Below are 23,329 nucleotides of genomic sequence, written 5' to 3'. Positions count from 1 at the left end.
TTTCCTGGGATTGCCATAGAAATGCCTTTTGTTTTCCTGAATTTGGATTCTAGGAAGGGACAAAACAAAATCTGCTTTCCTGTTCCTGGGAAGTTCTTCCTCTTCCTTCTCCCAGTTCACCAGGCTCCTGTGGCACGAGGACACATCGGGATCCTGTGACCACGCATGAGCTTGCCTGCCTCCTGTTAGGTCAGGGGTTCCTCAGGGCAGGGTCTCACTAAAGTCTTGTTGAATAAAGGAAAACCCAGTTTATCTTCTTACAAGCATAGATCTAGTTGCAGGGTGAAAGTAGAAGAAATTGAATTTAAAGGTCAACTTTTTTTGAAGATCTGAGGCATGTGATGAAGAAAGATCCACGTTAAGATCAAACCTTCTTTTCAAGAACCATGTTAGGAAGATGGGATGAGTGCTTTATAACACGTTTAAAAGAAGGAAGTGGTTGGGGAGGAAATGTTGAGGTTTTGTGTTTCCTCAAAGATAAGTTGAGTAACAGTTTTTAACATACCACCTTTTGGGATCTCTGCTATTCATAATCTTTGTCATCCTTTACCAAAAAATGAGTTTTACAGTGTACAGTTTTACTTGTACCATCCACTTTTATTTATTTATTTAAATATGTATTTTTTTTAGTTGTAGTTGGACACAATACCTTTATTTACTTATTTTTACAATAGTTGTAGTTGGACACAATACCTTTATTTACTTATTTTTATGTGGTGCTGAGGATCGAACCCATCGCACATGCTAGGTGAGCGCTCTACCACTGAGCCACAAACCCAGCCCCATGTACCATCCACTTTTTTTAAAAAATTTCTTTTTAGTTGTAGATGGACACAATGTCTTTATTTTTTAAAATATTTCTGTGGTGTTAAGAGCCACAGCGGAAGGGGTCCCAGCAAACTTCCAGTTGCCAGCTGATGATTGGCTCACAGCGGCCCCAGCAAACTTCTAGCTACCAGCTGATTGGCTCCTCTGGAGTGATGCTCACTGTGCTGTTTCCCTGCCCTTTCAGACCATGGAGCTGCTCATTGGGGGACTTTTTGGCTCCGCCCACGTGATCCAGCCAATCGGCCTCAAGAGCAGGAGGAGTGGGGGAGGTTGAGAGGCTTGTGGGAAGCCTGTGGTGGCAGTTGGGCTCTGAGGGTTTTTCCTGAGGAGCTGTTTTGTTTGGCCTGTGTGGTTCTAAAAGTAAATTTTGTTTCTTTTGACAAGTGGCTCCTGAATTGTGCCCAGCCAGACTACAGCACTGTGGTACTGAGAATGGAACCTGGGGCCTCACGCATGTGAATTAAGTGCTCTACCACTGTTACAACCCCAGCCCGTGTACCATCCATTTTTTAAAAAAAAAATTATAATAATTTTATTTTTATACCACATTGTTAATTTCTTCAAATAGTGTAATTTAAAATATTTTCTTTCTGGGGCACCAAGGATTGAACCCAGGGGCGTTAACCATTTAACCAGACTGACAGCCCTTTAAAATTTTCTCTAAATTTTATTTAGAGACAGGGTCTTGCTGAATTGCTTAGGGCCTTACTAAGTTGCCAAGGCTGGGTTTGAACTTGTAATCCCCCTGCCTCAGCCTCTTGAGCTGCTGGGATGACAAGTGTGCCCCCTGCATCTGGCCTCCGTAGTGAAACATTGAACAATTAGGCCGTGCAGAATGCATGTATGAATGTCACATTACACGTGTACACTGTGTAGATGAGTGGGAACATGTGAGGGGCAGAATCCAAGTGGGTCTGTCATCTCATGCCAGTGTTTCTATCTGTGTGGCTTTTCCTTGACTTTCGTTTAGTTGTTTTCCCTCATTATTTTTTTCCTGATTTTTAAAATTAGAGCTTTATAGTTTTACATAGTAGTTGGCTTCTTCCCAACAAACTCATACATGCCTGGAATCAATTTTGGTTCATGATCCTCCCCTTTTCCTCTGTTCTTTCTGCTCTCCCTCCCCTCTCCTGTTCTCCTTCCTCTACTCTACTAGACTTCCTTTCACTTATCTATTAATTTTTATTTGATTGACTTTTTATGATATTCTAGCCTCTCCCCTTTTCTGTTATTTTACTCTGGCTTCTACATAGGAGAGAAAACATTTGGCCTTTGAGTTTCTGAGGTTGGCTTTTTTCACTTAGCACGATAGCCTCCATTTCCTTCGTTTACTATGCCGTAATTTCATTCCTTTTTAATGGCTGTGTAGAACTCCATTGTATGTATATACACCACAATTTCTTAATCCTTTCATCTGCTGACAGGCATCTGAGTTGATTCCATAATTTAGCTACTGTGAACTGTGCTGCTACAAACATTGATGTGACTGTGTCTCTGTAGTATGCTGATTTTAGATTTCTTGGAAAATACCCAGGAGTGTGACAGCTGGGTTGTATGGTGGTTCCATCCCTAGTTTTTTGAGGACTTTCCATTCTGCTTTCCAGAGTGCCTGTACTAGTCTGCAGTCCCATCAATAAGCTGCCAGTGTATCTTTTCCTCTGCAACCTCTCCAGCATTTATTGTTTTCTGTATTCTTGACCATTGCCATTCTCATTGGAGTGAGATGGAATCTTAGTGTAGCTTTTGGAAAGTTATCCTGATATTTTGACCCTTATTTTATTCCTATACAGTGCTGAGAATCGAACCCAGTGCCTCACACATGCTAAGCAAGTGCTCTACCACTGAGCCACAGCTCCTGCCCCCTTAATGTAGTTTCAATTTGCATTTCCCTGACTTCTAGAGATGTTGAACATTTTAAAAACGTATTTGTTGGCCATTTGTGTTTCTTCTTTTGAGAAGTTACTTTGAGTTCCTTTGCTCACTTATTGATTGGGTTATTTATTTTTTGGTATTAAGTTTCTGACTTCTTTGTGTCTTCTGGATACATATCCAGTCCCCTCCTGGAATAGTAGCTGTCCAAGATCTCCCATTGGAGGCTTTCTTCACATTCTTGTTTCCTTTGCTGTGCAGAAGCTTCTTAGTTTGGTGGCATCCTGTTTTTGATTCTTGTTTTTTTTTTTTTTTTTTGATGCTTTGAGGGTCTTGTTAAGGAAGTCAGTGCCAGCACCTATGATGGAGTGTTGACCCACCTTTCCTTCTAGCAGTTGTGAGGTTTCTGGTATATTTCCTAAGTCTCATTTTGATTTGAATTTTGTGAAGGGTGAGATGGGGGGTCTAATTTCATTTTTTTTACATATAACTATCCAGTTTTCCCAATACCATTTATTTAAAAGGCTGCCTTTTCTTTAAGATATATTTTTGGCACCTGTCAAATAGCAAATGGCTGTAGGTATGTGGATTTGCCTCTGTGCTATATATTTTTTTTTATTTCTAGGGATTGAACCCAGGGGAGTTTAACCACTGAGCCACATCCCCAGCCCTTTTATTTATTTATTTTTTATTTTGAGACAGGTTCTCACTAAGTTGCTTAGGGCCTTGCTAAGTTGCTGAGGCTGGCTTTGAACTTGCCATCTCCTGCCTCAGCCTCCTGAATTACTGGGATTGCTGAATTACTGAATTACTGCTTTGCTTTTCTTGCTTAGTATTGCTTTTTATTCTTCCAGATCAATTTAAAAAAATTTTCCCCTAATTTTGTGAAGAATGTCATTGGTATTTTGAAGGGGATTGCAATGAATCTGTACATTGCTTTTTTTTAGTATGGCCATTTTGACAATATTGCTTCTGATTTATTAATTTATTTTTGCAGTGCTTGGGATCAAACACAGGACCTCACATACAGCGACACACATGCTGTACAACTGAGCCACACCTCTAGTCCCAACAAAGGTTACTGAGCACAGAGTGTGTGTGGAAACCTGCAGTTCCACAGTGACAGTTTGAACTCCGAGAAGATTATTGTCCTGTCCATCTGAATATGTATCATCTATTAGTATATTCCTTATAATTTATTTCCAGCAGCTTCTGAAAAGCTAATTAGCCTCTTTTAAAAAGGCAGTAAGTAAATTCATCATATCAAGAAAAAAAGAGCAATGAATGTATGTCCTTTCAGAATCTCCCTCTGTGCTTTCAGCTGCCTCAGTCTGGAGTCGCAAGGCACCTATGGGCTTGTCAGCATTCAGACTCAAGTCAGGAACATCTAACTCAAGCACTTGAAATTGAATGAAAGAAAATATTAAGAATATAAGGCTGAATATTAATGAAACTGAGAATTGAAAGATACTTAGTAAGATATATTTAAAGTAATGGGCTTCTTAATAAGATATTTAATAAGATATATACAAATTCATAAGCTCCATTAAAAGATATTTTATTATATATAATATATGTATATATATATATAAAGTCAGACCCATTAATATATTGCTGCTGTTAAATATGTTGATTGATATTTTTTTCTGAGTTTGATAACCTACACTGTTGCATTATTTCAAATGGAATATTATATGCATACACACAAACACATATCAACATGTAAAAATCTGTTCTAGACTTTCTAAATTATTCATTATTCCTGAATGTTTACTTTGCAGGAGTTTTCTTTTTATAGATTATAAAATATAATTGTATAGAAATGTGGATCTTGTGTTACTTGGTCTAAGTTTTCCCAAATAGATGACTTTGAAATAATGAGAGGGACCTGAACATGGGAATTCTGAGTTTACTAAAGTTTTCATCGAAGGCTTTTGTTATTTTTTGGGTACCTGGGATTGAACTCAGGGGCACTGGACCACCTAGCCACACCCCCTGCCCTATGTTGTATTTTTTTTAGACAGAGGTCTCACCAAGTTGAGAAGCACTTGGCTGTTGCTGAGGCTGGCTCTGAACTCACGATCCTCCTGCCCCAGCCTTCTGAGCCACTGGGATCATAGGTGTGTGCCACTGAGCCTGGCACTTACCTAATGCTTTAAAGTATTAAAGTAGCATCTTCTCTACTCAGTCTTCAGTTTCAAAAAACTAACTGGGCAAGGCAAGTAAATCAGAAACTGTATATAACAATGCTTACATCAAGTAGTCTTATAAAATTCTAGTTAAATGTATTTGGATATGTAAGGGTCCGGCGGAGCGTCGGAGAAAGAGACCACACAAGAGACTGGCTCCATGCAATTGGCAAAAGGGGATTTATTGAACCAGTATGCTGGGGCTCAAGGCTCACTCAGGAAGGGAGAGCAGCCCAGAGCCCAGAGCAGAGGTCAAGAGGATCTTAAGTACACTTTTTGGAGAGGGTGGGGGGCTTTGCATACATCAGAACAAATCATCATGAGGTGCGGGAAAATTGAACAACATCTCTGAGTCAGGATTAGTACATACATTGGCGGGAACAACCTGGGCAGAAGTGATTGGTCATTTCTAAGCGGGGTACAAATTTAAACTGATTGGTTTTTGAGCCTAGAGGCTTACATGCCATGTTACCTGGAGCACTTAGCTATTAAACAACCAGGGAATCAATGGAGATATTTACTGGGCAGTTCCAGCATTGTCCTAACAGCTACAGAGATTACAGGTTCTGGGGGTAGCAGAAGAAATTTAACAATACCTAGTCTTTACTTTTTAGCCCAGGCCTTGCCATTTAGAGACCTTACAATGCCCGGTCTTTTACACTTTAACTCAGACTTTTGCAGCTTAGAATCAGCTTAGAAATTTTACCTTTACAGGTACTTCCTATATTAGTTAACATTTATGCATCTTTAATGTAAATGAATTTTGTTCAGCAGCGTGTTCTAAAGTCACCCATCTATGTTTTAATTTAATTCCACATTGTCATTAAAGCATTCAGACCTTTAATTCCTAAAGCATTCCTAATTCCTATTTTTCTCACAGTATATGAGCACTAGTTGATAACACCAAATTACAGTTAATATTTTTATAAATATGAAATTTTATATAAAATATAAAATTATATTTAAGTATAAGCTCATATTTGAAATTTTTGATTGTTTTTAAAGGAATGGAAGTTTCATTATTTTTGCACATGGTTTTCTACTATTGCTATTCATAATACATCCTAATTTAGTTTTATTAATTAATAGGAGAAAGTACTTGATTGTTTTTATAATGAACTCTCTTATAATGCTATTAACTTCAAGAATGTAAAACCTAACTTGCCTCAGTCTGATTTACGTAAGGTAATATATTCTTTTGTACAATAAAAGGTCCACAGATCAGATGGGCCCTAAAGAGGGTCCAGTCTTGAGGTTAATAGTATTGTTCAAGGCCCAAGATCTTTCCACTTCTTTGCTCTGCTCACACTATTCCCGAATGTTTTCCTGCTTCTCTTTCACTGTTAATGGAGTAAGGGGAACACATACCCACTTCCTCAGCCCACAACATAAACTGTAAGCCCTCTTCCCACAAATATATGCCCCCCCAGTCTAATTATGCCAAGTGTTTGTTATGGACTTCTCCTTTACTATAGATATTGTCAGGAGAATGCCATGAGCTGATTGGCTTTATGTGAATCAAAATTATCCCAGGTGTTATGGTTTAAATGTGGTGTCCCCCAAAAGCTCATGCGAGATAGTGCAAGAAGATTTGGAGGAGAAATGATTGGGATGTGATCTCCTTTTCATGAGTCCCTGAGGAAGAAGTGGATACTGAATAGTATTGGACCATATAAAGAAAAAAGAGAGATTGGCTTATATAAACAAAATATGATATATGTGTCCAGTAGAATATTATTTGACAATAAAAAGAAGCAAAGTACTGATGCAGTTTAAAACATGGATGAACTACAAAAATAGTATGGTAAGTTTAAAAAGCCAGTCAAAGAAGACCATATGTTATATTATTCCATTTAACAAAGTGTTTAGAATAGCCATGTCCATACTTCTAATGAATATAAGTACTCTCTTGGAGGTGATAAAAATGTTCTAAAATTAGATTATGTTCATAGTTGTACAACTTTGTAAATATGTTAAAACCATTAAACTGTATACTTTAAATGAGTGAAGTTTGTTTTATAAATTATATATCAAAAAAGTTGTTAGACTAATAGGTGCTGATATATAAACAGTACTGTTACTTGAGTTATGATTTTCATAGTACTAGGATAATTTTTCTTCTAGGTCCATGGGACAGTAGGAGAACCCTGGTGGATTTGGGTGGAAGATCCTACAAATGATCATATTTATCATTCAGAGTATTTTCTAGCTCTTAAAAAACAGGTGAATATAACCTTATTATTTAGCTATCATAAAAAAATACATAAACAATTTTTGTTTTTTACTATCTCTCTGATTTCAGAGTGCCATGAAAGTTTTGTTATGTTCTGTTTTCCTGTTTTGTTTCAAAGGAACACGGAGATTCAGTGTGACAATATTGATTATTCAGTTTGATCCTAGTTCAAGAAATACATTTATAATCTTTACCATGGTTTAAGGCATGGCTTCTAGAGGCGTGGAATATATAAAATAAGGGGGGTAAAATAATTTCCTGCAAAATAATAAATTGCTTAGTGAAAAGATCATTCCTTGTAAAATTATCTGTAAAGACTCAATTGTTGCTACATCTTTAACTCATGTTTTATTTGTAATTTCTCTTTTTATCAGAGAAAGCAAGCTTCTGATTGAAAATCTTGACTAGATAGCAATAGTATTTTATAGCAATATTTTCTTTTCATGCATTTATCTTCTTGATAACCATGTAACCTATATATTTTAAGAGATTTCAGATATTTCACTTAAGATACTGATCAGATTTAAAGAAAAATATTAAGTAAATAATAATATGGTACTTGAAATTATAGAAATCATGAAATAATTGCATGAATCATGTTTGGGAAATTCTGATAATGAATCAAACTGGTAACATGTCATAATGATAACATATATATAAATAATATAAAGTTAGTATAATTTTTTACCTTCTGTTATGTCAAATAATCCTCAGAAGGAAATCACCTACAAGTTACTGTAGTACCTGAATATCTGAGCTATTTAGAAATACAACATAGTTTATTTTTATTACATCTGGTATAGATACTATTAAGAATTGACTACTAAGAACTTTATTTATTTTAGACTTTATTTCACATTAGGTCATTAGTAAAGAAGCTTAACTACTGGTATTTGCAATCCCTATTTTTGAACCTTTGCTTTCCCAATACTATATCCAAGCAGTTTCTGATAGATGGTTAGGAGCAGAGGCTGTTTGATTATCAGCTTCCAACATCTGATTCTACCAGACAGGCATCAGACCCATACAGGTAACAAATTGAACATTAATGTGTTGATGTGAATTATTGACTTCCCAAAATTGTTATTTTAATTAATGTTGACAAGTATAAAGTTGTTTTATTCTGAATCAAAGTCCAACTTACTTGACAAAATTGTTTCTAAAATGTATGTTCAAAATTTTCAAAATCAAATATGTATATGTAGATAGTCAAATTGTGGACCTTTAATTTTTGTTCATTTAAGCTCCAAAAGCATGAAAGTAGGCTTAGTCAATTCTGATAATCATAGTAATGTGGAGAGTTACTATTTCTGAGTTACTGGACTTTCATCTGTACATATAATCATTATTTCTCCATATAGCCTTCCTTTTTCATTGCAATTGTCATTTATCATTTAATCTGTATTCTCTGTTAAAGTTTTGAGATATCTCTTTTTTCTTACATTTAGTCCAATTCACATAAACTTAATTCTAGTACAGGTTATCTTTTATCCAAAATTTTTAAAACCCGAAGTGTTTCAAATTTTACATTTTTTTTTTAGATTTTGGAATGTTTGTATATATATAATAAATTATTAAAAGGGATATATAGTAAGAGCATTCAGCAGCATTTTTTATTGTTGTAATGTATAAACTCTAGGTTTTCATAAAATGAACAAATGCCTTTCTATTTTGATTTATTAAAAAAGCAAAATTTCATGAATAAATATTTGCAGTGATACTTTCAAGTACCCCTGAAATCTATTTCAAAAACATCTTGAAACTAGTATACTAATTTCATTTTTTGAGAATTCATAATTGATGAGTATTGATTTTCAGAGGTCCTTAATTTACTTTACAGACATAAATTAGGAGTCATATTTTCTTTCCCATGTATATTTCAGACAAACTGCTTGACTTTTCAGAATAAAAATGTTATTCTGACTACTTTAAATAGCATGCTATTTGACAGTCCTTTCAGAAGTGAAAGGAGACCTAAATATGACTTTATAATCTTTCATTTTGTCAAATGTACACCTTATTCATACTATTCATTGAGATACTCTTTATACTACATCTCAATTTCTCTTTGATATCTTGGCATAGCAAAACCAAAAAAATGTATCAAAATAGAATGATATTGAGACTGTATAATCTAGTAATCTACTTATTGCAGAGGGTCTTTCTGGTCTTATTTCATCAAATGTGTTTATGTGATATCTAGAATCTCATAAGTTCAAAATATGTGGAAGTGATGATGTTTTAACTTAAAATATATGCTTCCAATATCATTGCTAGGTTTCTTTCTTTTAGTAAAGTACTTAATTCCACATATATTAGCATTATATGTTAATGTCAATTTAATAATTTTTTTCTTAAGCAACCAAATACATATCAACCTATTTATATAATTAGCTGATGTAGTATAAACATACCATCTAGGTAAAATCACTGTAATAGATCATCTTAATTTAACATTGTCAATAACTGTGCATTTGACATTGTACAATGTTTAATTTTTAGTCTTTTATTTAAAAAATATGTTTGATTAACATTGCATGCCTTATCATGCAATGTCTTCCTCCTTCCTGGATTTCCAGAGCTACGGAAAATTTAAACAATCATAATCAGACATAGAGAGTATGAAGTTAGCTCTCAGCTATCCTTGTAATAGAGTAGAGCAATGGTTGGGGAAAAGATAACTTCTTAAAGTCATCTTTTTATTTGTTTTTCTTTCCTTTAGGGACAAGGTACCCAGGATTGAACCCAAAGGGCACTTAACCACTGAAGCACATCCCCAGTCTTTTTATTATTATTATTATTTTGAGAGATAGGATATCACTAAATTGCTGAGGCTGTCTTTCAACTTGGGATCTTTCTGTCTCAGCCACTGAGCTGCTAGAATTACAGGCCTGTGCCACCATGCCCAACTAAGTTAGTTTTTGATTTTAAGTATATTTTTTAGAAGAAAATTTACCATATTTTTCATTTTGCAACCATACTATAAAGGTCAGATCAAGGTGTCCTCTTAACTGATTTTTTATATCTTCTTTTTTAAGCTTTGTAATAATTATCTAATTTATTCAGCACCCAGTCCATATAATGAGAAGCAACCAAATCTAGTGTCTTCCAATACATAAATTTACTTTACAAACATAAATTTCCCCAATGATTAGTGAAAGTAAGAAGACCTGTACACTTTAAGGAGAGTTTTTGTTTTATTTTATTTTGTTTTACTCAGTCATGCTGTGTTCTGAAACTACTATCCTTGTTCCTTCCTGAATAAGGCTAAATTCATTTTTGTTTCCATTGGCTATACCAAAAGATCCCTCAGCTACTCAGGATTGGTCAGTGTGTAGCAGATCAAATCTGTTGTTAATGACCCTTCCAATACTGCTGTTTACAAATGGTTTTCCTTGATTTATTTTTGTACCATAACATACATACCTTCATGTACTTTTATTCAAGTTATTTCCCTTTTTGGAAGAGAAATATATAGTTGGTTTATAGGGGATTCTTCAATAAAAGTGTTCTATTTATCAGTTATGTTAAATGTAGTGACTGAATAAGATGTGTCACTGGTGTATAAGAATTTATATTAAATATGTTCTTCTCTAGAGATAATTAGGAAATGTTATTCTTTAAAATACAGTATTCAGTATTGTGCATGTTTTTTCAGTTTTTTTTTTTCAGAAGTACCTGTTGGATCTTTTCAGAATTACTGGATCTTCAGCCTTTGCCAATTATGGCTTTGGGATGTAAAGCATATGAAGCCCTGTACAACTTCAGCCACTTTAACCCTGTGCAGACACAAATATTTCATACACTGTTATCACACAGACTGTAGTGTCCTAGTTGGAGCACCCACTGGATCAAGAAAGACTGTTGCAGCTGAATTAGCTATTTTCAGAGTCTTCAACAAGTATCCCTCCTCAAAGGTATGTTGAACATATTGTGTGCTTATTATATTCAATTAGAAAAGATAGTTAATGTCTCTAAACTAGCCAGGTCCAAATATCCTGACATACCCTGGTGAATAGCTTTGTTATACTCTCAGTGAATTTTCCAGGGGGCCATATCAGTATTAAAATAATTTGTTGCAAAAAACTTGATATCAACTTTGGAGGCTTCTAGGTGAATTTCTCATGTATATAGTGCTCACACATCCTCATATCTATAATTCATGGGTACTTCTTTTATGAGGTAATTAATTCTTAGCTGTACTTGTTAGGTATATAATGATTCATAATCATTCTTTGGATATGAATGAAATGCTAATACTTTAAAACACTTCATTTATACACAGGAAATATAGACATAATTTATGCTACATTCCTCCAAATATTGATATTATCAATTAATGTCAAATAACACCGGAATCAAATAAGTATTGATTTTTATTTTTTTTAAAAAAACATAATATTTAGTAAATTTTCCCCAATACTATTTTATTTTTAATAAAAATGATTTATATTTGAGGTGTTCAATGTGGTACTTAAATATACATATAAATTATAAAATAATTGCTAGAATCAAGATAGCTAGATATCTATCACTTCAGATAATCACATATTTTTGCAGTGGGAACATTTAATATCTAGTTAGCAAATTTCAAGTCTGTTAATATGATATTATTAAATACAGTCACCCTTCTGTACCTTAGATGTCTAGAACTTGTTTTACATAAATGAAACTTTGTATCCTTTAAGCAATATCTCCTCTTATCTCCCACTTTCACCCCCTCTTAACCATTATTTTAATCTGCTTCTATGAATTTGACTTTTTTATTATTGCACCTGTTAATGAAATTATTCAGTGTTTTGTTGTTTTCAGCTTATTTCTCTTAACACAATGTATAGTATTGCAAATGGCAAGATTTTATTCTTTTGAAAAGCTGAAAGATCTCCCATTGTGTTTCAGTTTCTTTTTTCATCCATCTTGGGTCACTTAGACTGTTTCTTTTTCTTGGCTTTTCTAATCAATGATGTAATAAACATAGAGTGTACATGTCTTTGGGATATTGATCTCTGTATTCAAAAGTAGAATTCTCTGTATTCAAAAGTAGAATTTCTATGATGATGATGATGATGTTTTCCATGTGTAATTTCTTAAGGCTGTCCATGTGTATTTTCCATAATGGCTTCCCCAACTACATTTCTACCAGCAGTGTGTAGCAGTTTCCTTTTCTCCACATCCTTGCCAATACTTTCATTGTTTTAATAATATTCGTTCTAACAGATGTGAGGTGTTGACTCATTGCAATTTTTTAAAAATATTTATTTTTTAGTTGTTGTTGGATACAATACCTTTATTTTATTTATTTATTTTTATGTGGTGCTGAGGATCAAACCCAGGGCCTCTCACATGCTTGACGTGTGCTCTACCACTGAGCCACAACCCCAGCCCTCACTGGGATTTTGATCTACATTTCCCCAATGATTGGTGAAAGTAAGCACCTTTTCATGTCTGTTAGCCATTCTGTATTTCAACAGAATGATATCTATTGGCCTCATTTGTCCCTCCACCTTTTTTTTTATAATAGAATTTTTAGCCTTTTTGTTCTTGGGCTATATAAGTTCCTTTTAGGTTTTGGATATTAACACCTTACTAACATCTGCAAGTATTTTCTCCTATTACATATGTTATTTTTTTAATTCATTGATGGCTTCCTTTTCTGTGCAGAAGGTTTGTAGCTTTGTTTATTTGTACCTTTTTTTTCCCTGTGTTCTTGGGAACTTATTCAAAAACTCATTGCTAAGACCAGTGTCAAGATCTTTTTCCCTGTTTTCTTCTAGGAATTTTATGGTTTCAGATCTTACATCTAAGTTTTTAGTAAATTTCGAGATGATTATTGCATATGGTGTAAGACAAGGTTCCAGTTTCATTCTGTTAAATGTAGATGTTCAGTTTTCTCAACACCATTTATTGAAGCCTATCCTTTTCTTTCTTAGTATTCTTGTCAGATTAGTGACAGGATGTGTGTTTATTTCTAGACTCTATTCTGTTCTGTTAGTCTATGTATATATGTTGGTGCCAGCACCATACTATCTTAATTATTGAAGCTTTGTACTATAATTTGTAGTCAAGAAGTAGAATGCCTCTAACTTTATTCTTTCTCAAGATTTATTTGGTTTTTTGGTTCTTCATGGTTCCTTAATAATTTAGATTTTTTCTATCTCTAAGAAAACTGCTATTGGCATTTGTTAGGGATTACATTGAATCTGAAGATTGTTCTGGGTAGTTAGTTTCTTACTTTTTTCAGTTAAACATTTAATTTTATTTTATATGCTTATAAAACAGCATAATGTGACTCAGATTGCAATAAAGTCTACTTTACTGGAAAGTGGAAGCTGGAAAAGGAGACTGTGATCCAGAATGGGTAGACACTTTTTAATTCTTTATGATGGCAAGTTTCACAACTTCACTGGACCTTTAGTCCTTGGTGAAATAGATGAACTGTGATTGCACACGTTTATTCTGGTTCTCATGGTTGAGGATTTTTTTCTGTTGTTGTCAGTACTACTTGAATAAATGTAGGAACAGGGCAAACTTAATTTAACTAAATAAAACTCCAAAGAAAACATAATGATTTCATTACATGAAATCAATCAGGGGCTTCTAAATTTTTCCACAGTTTGTCAAAGAAAGAAAATCAGGTTTTTGTTCTACCCCCACTACCAATTTATTGTGTGACACAAGGGACATCACAACTTCTCTGGAACTTTTTCCTAAAAAATTGTATTAAATCATTTCTAAAGTCCCCATTATTTCTGAAATTCTAGAATTCTTTGATTTCAGCTATAACCTTATGAAAAAGAAAGGTTTTTTTTCTTTTTATCATTATTATTTTTTACATGAGGGTAGAGTATATTTTGAAATATTATACATACATAGAATAAGTGTAACTTGTTACAATTAGGATACTGTTATTGTGGTTGTACATGATGTAGTGTTATACTGGTCATTTATTTATATATGAGGATAGGAATGATATTCCATATTTCCTATTGCATTCACCCCCTCCCTTTGCTTCATTTCCCTTTGTCTAGTCCAGTGAATTTCGAAACCCCACTCCCTTTGTTGTGACTTATCATCCACGTATCAGAAAGAACATTATGCCTTTGAATTTTTGTGACTGACATTTAATTTAGAGTGATATTCTTTAGTTCCATCTACTTACAAGCAAATGCCATAATTTTATTCTTCTTTATGACTAAGTAATATTCAATTGTGTATATATACCACAATTTTTTCATCCATTCATCTCTTCAAGTGCACCTAGGTTGGTATCATAGCTATTTTGAATTGAGCTGCTATAAACATTGAAGTAGCTGTGTTACTGTAGTATGCTGATTTTAAGTCCTTTGGATATAAATAAAGGAGTGGAATAACAGAGTCAAATGGTAGTTCCATTCCAAGTTTTCTTTTTTTTAATTATTTCTTACATACATGACAATAGTGGAGTGCAATACATTCATAATTTTTTGCATTACGATTCTTAATACACCTTTATACCACAATTTATCAAATCTCTGTATTTATAGTGTTGACTCTAGCTCAGCAGTTCCTTCGACACAGAATGTACAACCAGTCCAAGTTTTCTAAGGAATCTCCATACTGCTTTCTGAGTGTTTGCACTAATTTGCACTCCCACCAACAATGTATGAATGAACCTCTGCCATTCTGACTGGGGTGAGATGGAATTTCAGTGTAGCTTTGATTTGTTTTTCTCTAATTGCTAGAGATGTTGAACATGTTTTTTCATATATTTTTTGACCATTCATATTTTTTTTTCTTCTGAGTAGTGCCTGTTTAGTTCCTTAACCCATTTGTCAATTGGGTTATTTGTTTTTGTTGTTGTTGTTGTTATTATTTACTTATTTATTTGGTTAAGTTTGTTGATTTCTGTATATATCTTGGAGATCAATGCTCTGTCTGACATGCTGGTGGCAAAAATTTTCTTCCATATTGTAGGCTCTCTGTTCACATTCTTGATTGTTTCCTTTGCTGTGAAGAAACTTTTTATTGATTTTTTATTGATTCTTTATTTTATTTCTTGTGCTTTAGCAATCTTATTGAGGAAGTCCTTTCCTAAGCCAACATGGTTCAGCATTGTAATGCATTCTGCTGTCATATATTTAAAAAAATCAAAAGGAAAAGTTAATACTCTAGTTTGAGACATTTTTTATACAAGTGCTATTTTAGTGAATAACGTATTTTATAAAATTGGAACAGCTAAAATGTATGACTGGAATTTTTAAGATCTGCATTAATCCCACTATTGGGAGTTTCTATTTCTGTCATTCCTGAAATTGCACTATAAAGTTGCACAAATTTCTTTCACATTTATTTACTTTATTCAGTTACATAACTATAGGATCATAGATGTTTGTTTTATCCTATTGGTTAAACTTCCTTGCTGTCATTTTTATTTTGCTTCTCAAATTGTCTCAGATTAAAATTTTCTGTAAAGACTGATTGATGTTCTAATTTTGTGCCTTTGTTCTCATTTAGATACATGGGTACTCTTAGTCATAGAAAGTATTGGCTCAACAGTTTTCCAAGATACAGCCCTCCTAGCGATTGAAAATTATATACTGCATTCATGGCACAGCAGCCTGATCCTGTCTTTTATGGATGGGGCTTGGTACACCACCTCTATAAATTTCCTCTGCTGTCATTTTACTATGAAACCTTAGGAAGATCACTTAAACCCTGATGTCTGAGTTAAAATAATATCTTACAAGCATGAAGCATTATTAATCGTCATAAAGTAAAACAATAAGTTGGGGACTCAAGTAAATAAATCTTAGGATTCTCATGGTTAGTAGGTTTTCTATATCCTTACTGTGTCATAGTGACTTAACATTAAAAATTTTTTATTCTCTTTATTTTATAGAGAGACTTCTGAAATTTGCAAAATAGACATTTAAAGTTTATTGGCAGGGTTTTTTTTTTTAGTCTAAATTTCAAAATAGTACTTTGACATTCTTATTTTTATGACAACATCTAATAAATTAAAAATATATTACATTTCACATAGCCAATATTATATTTTTCTGTACTCTCTATAATTATAGAGATGCATAAGATATATGTGTGTGAACATGTATGTACACATATCAGAGTCGGAGAAAAGGAAAGTAAAGGACACAGAAACAGTTTTCCAGCCCTGGGTTTGGTCCCCAGCAGCACCAAAACAACAACAACAACAACAACAAAAGATGGGTAAACTCAAAAAAGGCCTTTCAATTGAGGATACTATAAGAGAGGACTATGTCTCATTGACAAATGCTTCCCATGTATAGTAAGGTACAGTGGATTGGTAGTGTATTGAAGAATGTCAGTTTTAGAATTGCAGAGTCAAATGCAGTTAGCAGTGAAAATAGTCCTAAGGTAGTATCAAATTTAACAAAAGAAGTACTTAGTCAAATCCTTAATCCAATACTTGCAAGAAATGTTTTGATACAGCAAATGACAGGTAATCTTCAGTACTACTCTTAGTAAAATTCTTTGAAATTTTTAAATGTTTATAATTAAACCAAATGAAAACAAAGGTTAGTGTAGCACAACAGGCTTTAGAAAGCTTTTTCAGATCATTCTTCTAAAAAGACAGGTAGATTATCAGTCAATAACATGTCTATCATAACATGTTTCAAAAAGTATCAATGGTTTGAACATATATTTGGAGGTTTTGTGTCACCTAAGATATGCTGGAAACTTTTCAATACCTGTAGCATCACTATTAAGATTACTTTGGCACAGTGCTTGGCATATAGTAGATATCAGTTTCAGAATGAAATAAATATTTCACTTTTCCTTTCTAGTTTTTTCATAAGAAAAAATTGTAAAGGATAGATTTATTCTATGTATATAGATTACCACTTATTTCAAGATTGTCTACCAAATCTGAATTTTCTACCAATAAATGTAGTCTCTGTTATAAATATTTGTGTAGTGCTATCAAATTCATAAAGAGCAGTGTAAACTCTAATCTGGCTGCTCTCCTGGCCAGATTTCCAGAAGCTAAGATCTTGCCATAAAAACCTGATGACGTTTTATTAATGGGTATTTAAAAGCAAATAGTTTTAAGAAATGAGCTTACTCTTGAATGATTTACTCTTACAAAGATTCACACAGTAGTTGAGAAAAGTCATCCTGGATAGTCAAAGGTACAGTTTAACTCCAAAGGATAATGACTAGAACATCCCCTAAAAGAAAGCACCATTCCCCACTAGGAAAACAGCACTGAGCTGGTGTATTTAGCATGTCCGAAACTAACACAAATGTGTGTATTTTGCAGTGTTAAACACCTTTACTTACTCTTGTGGATTTAAAAGCAATCTCCCTTCAAGGACTATAATATAATTTGGGAGGCTATTTTCTCATGGATGACTTTACCTGTAAGCTTTTGTATGACAATTCAGTGATGGTGTATTGATGATATGATGCTATTATGAAGGATCATTCTCCCCAAAGCTCCTCTCTGCATCCCCACATAACAACCCTTTTCCCGGTTGGGGCTGTAGGAAATGAGTAATGCTTAACCCATTTGTGTGATCAATTTACTTAAGCAGCTACTGTGAAATGTTAATCACAACTATAATTTGTACTATATTAGCATTTTGATTAACTTGTAGGCTTGCTAGCACACTTGAAGTGCTGTTACTCATAGTTACAGCTTGGAAATGAGTTTTTGATTAATTAAGTTTGTTAGACAGCAGCTGAGCTTCCTGAATGCTAACCTTTTGGGGGTACAAGTTCAGGAGAAAGTTACTATGAACAACTGGTGCTATTGGAAAATATTCTTATAAATGTACTTACAGCATTTTAATTATTGACAAAATATTGTATCATTACTTGCAACTGACCTGAACTTTTAAAAGAGTGTGCCTTTCTGTCAAGAAAGCTTTTTTAGGTCTTCCCAGCACTGTTAAAGCTTTGGGGAGCTCTTGAGTTAAATAATGCATTTGCTAGCAGACGTCTGACAACTAATGTTTTAACAAGCTGCCTAGGATAAACTTCCATGGTTATGTTATTGTTTTGTAATGAACTTTTAATTTGAGAATAGTTTTAGATTTCCAGGAAAGTGGCAAAAATATAGAGTTCCTGTGTACCTTGAACCTGCTTTTCCTCTAGTGTTAGTAGCTTATATACATTAACAAGTTATTTTTGCTATCAACAAAAGTGCATATTCATTCATAACTCTCTAATTTGTATTTCATATCTTTTCTGTACTCAAGAATTTCATTTATAATACCACATTATTTAACTGTACTCTTCATGTCTCCTTTGACTCCTCTTATCTTGACTGTGACAGTTTCTCTTACTTTGTTGTTTTTCCATTAATAACCACTAGATTTTTATAAATCAATGCAATTTTCTTCTCATTCTGGACTAACTAAATCTTTATTTTAAATCTTATAACAGTATATTATCTTCATATCATTTAACCTGAATAGAATTAGCAACATCACCAGCCATTTTAACTTTCATCATGATATGATTTTCCTGTGCTGTTGCAGTGCCTGTACAATCACTGGTGACATCAAGACGACTCCAAGAGATCCAGGGGGCAGGGGTCCCTGGAGGAGGAGGGAGGATCAAGAGAAAAGGAAAAGAGGGTTCAAGTCTATAGAATGTGCCCACTATGTAGAAAAAGTCTGGAACATTATCTGTCCAGCTCCACTCATGCATCCTACAGCCAGAATCTTGACAACACTGAGGGTTAAACTCACAGATTTCTCAAATTGAACTTTAGATTTTAGGAGAAATTTTTAATAATAAATCTTAGAGCCAGGGGGGGCTGGGATGTGGCTCAAGTGGTAGCGCGCTCGCCTAGCATGCGTGCGGCCCAAGTTCGATCCTCAGCAGCACCACATACCAACAAAGATGTTGTGTCCGCCGAGAACTAAGAAAAAATAAATAAATGTTAAAATTCTCTCTCTCTGTCCCCCTCTCTCACTCTCTCTTTAAAAAAAAATCTTAGAGCCAGATATATTAATATACCTTTTTATGGTATCATTTTTCTTCTAATGATATCATTTTTTCTTTTAATAGCCTAGGTCAGTGATTCAGTTATCTTACAAAGAAGCTGACTTAATTTGATCACAGTACTCAATTTTTCTATTCTACCCTTGAATTATTTAACTAAAGAATTCAGGTGTGTCCAAAAGGTAAATGCCTAAAGATCAAATATTCAGATGTAGTTATAACCAATGGTAGATTAAAATTAATTTTTAAATTTTATGTGTTTAAAATTTATGTTAACATAAGTTTTAAATTCACTTGCAGAGATAATAATTAAATAAACACATAATTTTATCTGCAGTTTGTAATTTCAGCTATGTAAACAAAAGAGAATCAGATGTAAGCCATCTCAAATCCTTTTGAAACAAGACAGGGTGCAAGTCAGCAGAAGTAATGGGTTATTGTGCAATGAGCGTAGATCTGAGAGAAATCCTTAACTCCATCCCATTTTTTTTTAACCAGAAGAATGACATAGTGAGTTTCAGTTTCCCTGTCTGTGGAAAGCAGGTAATACTGATGCCTGCCTCATAGTTGGTATTGTTATGGATTAAATGATAGCCATTTGTGAAAGTGTTTTATACTATATATTACTGTACAAATATTTTCATTATATTATATATACATACTGTCTACACAGTCTGGACTTTATATAATTCACCATTTGAATCTTTTCACAATAATTGCATGAGATTCATAATACTTGCTATAAAATATAGAGATATTGTCAAACTTTAAGTATTAGCTGTTTAAAGTGTAATTGGCAATCTCAGAAAATAAGAAGAAAAATATCAGTAGATTTGAATAAATCTGACATGCAAAAATAGTTCCAGCACTATAAAACTGTGGTTGAATTTAAATGCTAAGATCAAGTTTGATGAACTTAGGGAATTCTTGAAATGGACTCAAAATAAATGTTGAGGACATGAAATGTATCTAAGTCAAAAAGCACACCTTGACTTTAGGAATCTCACACCCAAAACATTTCCTTCTAGAGATTGTTCATTTTCTAAGTTCTCACTGTTTTAAGCCTTGTCTTCTTGTTTGTTTTTTTTTTTCCATTGCTGTTTTGTTTGGCTTTACCCTTGTATATAACCAAGTACTTCAGAAGCTCTTGGACTTCCTATATGGGGAGGAGTTCTAGCAAGAGTATATTGTCTCTTTTTATTTTTTGCCTCCTCCTTTCACATTATCCTTCTTTCTCTCCTCCCTTCTCTTGTTCTCTTGCTGAAATAGAAGCAGATACACACACCATCTTCATTTCACCTTTCTCTCTGAAACTCTTGAGTTGGCTGATTCTTTTACTCCCCACAGTAAGAGTAGACCTCCCTGGGTCTCTCCAACCACTTCCTTCTCAGATTCCTGCTTCTTCCATCTATGTTGTTTGTAATTTTCATTGTACATAAGATTTGTTTTCAAGTGTCTCCCAATCTCTAGATCTCTTTCCCCACCTTCCTTAAGCACCAGTTAATAGCCTTCAGCTCTCCATCTTTGGTTCCATCACAGAAGCTTAAACAAATAACCTTATGTATATCATAATGGTATGCATCCCAAACTCCTTTACTCTTATTGCTGTTATATCCAAACCACTTCAACCTCCACCTTTGTGATATCATCTTCCAAGTCACCTCTTTGGCTGCACCATTTTTGTCAATCAACTTGACTAAACATTTGTGATACTATGACCTGGGATATCTTCTCTCCTTCCTGATCCCTCAGTTTATTTCTCAGTCCCATTAAAACCTCGATTGCCACCTAAATAGCATCAGTCCCAGAGTTAGCCATTTTAACAATAATGCCAGAATTCCCTAAAAGATCTTACCTCCTTGGGTAACACCTGAATTCTCTGCTTTCACACCCAAGTTATTCATTATTGCTGTAAACAACCACAGGGCACTGCTAATTTTTGCTAGTACAGAGTCATTGAAGCTCACAGCAGCTCTAATTTTGTTTTGTTGTTTTCCACATCTTTATCCTACCAGTAATTATTCCCAGCATTTTTCTTTCTCACAGCATAAGATATCACCTCCAATTTACAGAGATTACTGAAAGCCTCTGGCATCAGTATCATCAGTTTCTGGACCTCAGAAACCCTCATCTTCTGAACTCAGGAGGGTGTTTTCTCCATACAGCTTATTTTGTATTTAGTATAATCTTCCTCTGACCTTAAGAATCTTATTGCCCACCTAAAATGATAAAAAGCAAACTTCATAAAAACAAATAATTACATACTATGAGTGTATTAGTATTTAATCACTGAAAGAGTAAAGCTTGGACAGAAGACAAACCTTAAAAAGTACGTAATCAAATAATATTTTTCAGATGAGGAAAATAAATACCAGGAGTTAAGGGATTTTCCCAAGGTTTCATAGTAAAATTAGAGGCACGGAACTTGAAACTGTCATTCTGAGTCTCTCTGAAGTGTACCACACACCACCTTCAAATCAGTGTCAGATATTCATGAATCATACTATTGTTTACACTTTATCCAAAATTTAAAAAGTTGGCCTTCCATTTTCTTCAATTCCATATCTGCAGTTTCAATCAATGGTACATTAAAAATGTAAAGGAAAGAAATTGTATCTGTATTGAATATGTACAGCATATTTTTCTCATCATATTTTCTAAACAATTCAGTATAACATCTAATTGCATAATGTTTACATTTTATTTGGTATTGTAAGCTATCTAGAGAGAATTTAAAGCATACAGGAAGATACATACAAATTCTCCACTTTAAGTAAGAGATTTACCATCTAAAAATTTTGGTATCTGCCAGGGTTCTACAACCAATCCCTCTTATATACCAAGGGATTACTGACTATATTCACTTTAAATACAGTGTGTTGTCAGGAAAACTTCTCAAAGTTTCATTGTTACAGCTATACCCATTTCTCATAAAATCTGTAATTCTAGTTTATAACCCCATTTAAATTCTACACACCTTCCATATTACCCACAATGTTGTTAAAGTAAATCATTTGGATTGTATTTGAATCCCACTTACTAGAATTATGCAGGCTTAGACATGTTTCTTTACCTCTTTTAGCCACAATTTCTCCATCTGTGAAATAGGCTTAAATTCAGTATCTTACATAAAACATTTTTCAGAATTTTTGGCAAATAGTAGACACTTAACAAATGTCTGTTCTTGGCCTTGAGAATCCTTAGATATCCTCCTCCATTATTCTTTTCTGTCTTTCCAGATCTCCTGGTAACCTCAATTCTACTCTCTCTACTTCTGCCACAGACAGGGTGGCTCATATAACTCTTTGACAGGATTTCAGAGTCCAGAGCTCCAGTCTCTACTTTCTCCACAGCTCATTTTCACCTGAACTTCTTACCTGGCTTCATAGTAGCACTCTAGTTAAAATGTGTTCAAGACCAAACTCATCGCCTCCTTTTCAACCCACCCCTCATCAGCAAATGACAATTGCCCCACTGCTTCTAGTAATAAGGATAAAGGTTTTCTTTGGTTACATTGTAATTTTATAAATGCATAGTGTACTAGAAATCACATTTCCACTCTGCCATGACTGGATATGAAAAATTGTTTTGAATCAGCAATCAATTGAAATTGGTGCCATTGTGGTAGAAGGTCTTATGCAGTGAGCCCCATGTATTTTCCCCCTGTACTCAGAATTATTCTTTGTCTGATAGATTGTGTGCCAAGGAGAAAGTGGATAAGAGGTGAAAGGGGATTCAGTATCTACCTAATATTAATGTAAAGTTGCTAAAAAATGTCCAGGGTTCTTTCTCAACGTACTGAAGAAGCCTTTTATTGTTAAGCCTTGCATCACTGTAAAGGACTTCAAGGTAACATGGAAACTAAGCCATATTCTCCACTGTAGCCAAAGCCAGACTCTGGAGAGGAGCATATTAGACCTTATCTTCCAGACAGACTACTATAAAGATAAGGCGATAGAGTCAGTTCTTCTAGGCTCAGTCATATAAAGGTACATACTACCAGAATCCCCCAGCTTGTTTACCTAGACCACCCCCATCTTTACCTCCTATTAGTTAATGCACTTCTGAAGAGTAAAATAAACTTGCCTACTGAATTGAGAAGGCCCACACCTTCCAGTGTGACCTAAGTTGCAGGATCAGCTTTTGACCTTCTCTCCTGGCTTTCCTATAACTGCACACCTCTTTTGATGGACCTGTACTTTCCATCCCATGCATCTCCTTTGCCCATCTACTACTG

General features: G+C 34.1%; 1 pseudogene; it reads left to right on the top strand.

Moving 5' to 3' along the window:
* Nucleotides 1-23,329, top strand: part of LOC144373406 (biotin--protein ligase-like) — a 63,371-nt pseudogene that overhangs the window by 26,224 nt on the left and 13,818 nt on the right.

Source organism: Ictidomys tridecemlineatus, unplaced genomic scaffold, assembly GCF_052094955.1.
Source record: "Ictidomys tridecemlineatus isolate mIctTri1 unplaced genomic scaffold, mIctTri1.hap1 Scaffold_388, whole genome shotgun sequence".
Classification (NCBI taxonomy): Eukaryota; Metazoa; Chordata; class Mammalia; order Rodentia; family Sciuridae; genus Ictidomys; species Ictidomys tridecemlineatus.
This window is presented reverse-complemented; position numbering and strand designations above follow the sequence as displayed.